Raw genomic sequence first — 1,163 nt, 5'->3', positions numbered from 1 at the left:
TGGAGTTCCAAATAGAGTTACTGAAATTTTGAGAAGAAAAATCGGTGTAGTTTTCAATCAGGGTCCAGTATGTTGTGGAATCTCTCTGGTTGTTCCATTATAACTAAGCAACCAATCATCCCCTCTACCACCAAACCAGTCAAGTAAAGCAAAGCAAATTTCTTAACATCCTTCCAAATTAATCATCCCAACGTTAAAGCTTATCATCAAAATGTTGCTCATCCCCAACTTCCGACAAAGCAATGTCTTTGATCCCTTTTCCCTTGATCTCTTGGACCCTTTCAAGGACTTCCAATTCCCTACTTCATTGCTCTCTACTTTCCTTGAATTTCCTCATGAAAATTCAGCTTTTGTTAACACCAGGATCGACTAGAAGGAGACCTTGGAAGCCCATGTATTCAAGACTGACATTATGGGGCTAAAGAAAGAAGAGATCAAGGTTGGGGTCGAAGATGACAGGGTGCTTCATATTAGCAAAGAGAGGAAGATAGAGAAGGAGGACAAAAACGAGACATGGCACCGGGTTGAGCGTAGTAGCGGCAAGTTCTCCAAAAGGTTCAGGCTTCCTGAGAACGCAGAGATAGACAAGATAAAGGCTACTATGGAGAATGGAGGTTCTCAGCGTGACGGTTCCTAAGGCGGAGCCCAAAAAGCCTGATGTCAAAGCCATTGAAATCTCTGATTGGAAGTTCATAAAATTAAAAGTTAAATTCATTTTACCTCCTTGAACTTTATACCTAAAATCGTCTGTGCCCCCGAACTTTTAATTTAATCACATGTGCTCTTATACTCTCTAATATGATCAATTATAATCACTAGTAAACTGATTCCTTAATTTCTTCATAAATTAGTGACAATGCATGCTTACATAGAGTCAATTTTTAGCCTTGATCATGTAAATAGTGTGTTTCTTAAATGATTAAACTATTAAAGACTAAAAACTAGCTAGTTTGAGTGGACAACAATATATAAATAAATTGATAGATTAGTGAAGGATTGGGCATAATTGATAAAATTGGAGAGTACAATGGCACATGAGATCAAATTAGAAGTTTGGGGGCACAACTGATTTTAAGTGTAAAGTTTAAGTGGTAAAATGACTTTAGCTTATTTACAGTTAAATTCATTTTAATTAGATCATCTTTATTAAATCTCTATGTCTA

The 1,163-nt window shown here is 36.6% G+C and overlaps 1 pseudogene; it reads left to right on the top strand.

The window, feature by feature from the left end:
* Nucleotides 1-211: 211 nt before the first annotated feature.
* On the top strand, nucleotides 212-728 carry LOC112164020 (annotated as a pseudogene).
* Nucleotides 729-1,163: the final 435 nt, after the last annotated feature.

This window comes from Rosa chinensis, chromosome 5, assembly GCF_002994745.2.
Source record: "Rosa chinensis cultivar Old Blush chromosome 5, RchiOBHm-V2, whole genome shotgun sequence".
In the NCBI taxonomy this organism is placed as follows: domain Eukaryota; kingdom Viridiplantae; phylum Streptophyta; class Magnoliopsida; order Rosales; family Rosaceae; genus Rosa; species Rosa chinensis.
Note: the sequence above shows the minus strand (reverse complement) of the source record. Positions and strands in the feature narration are given on the sequence as shown.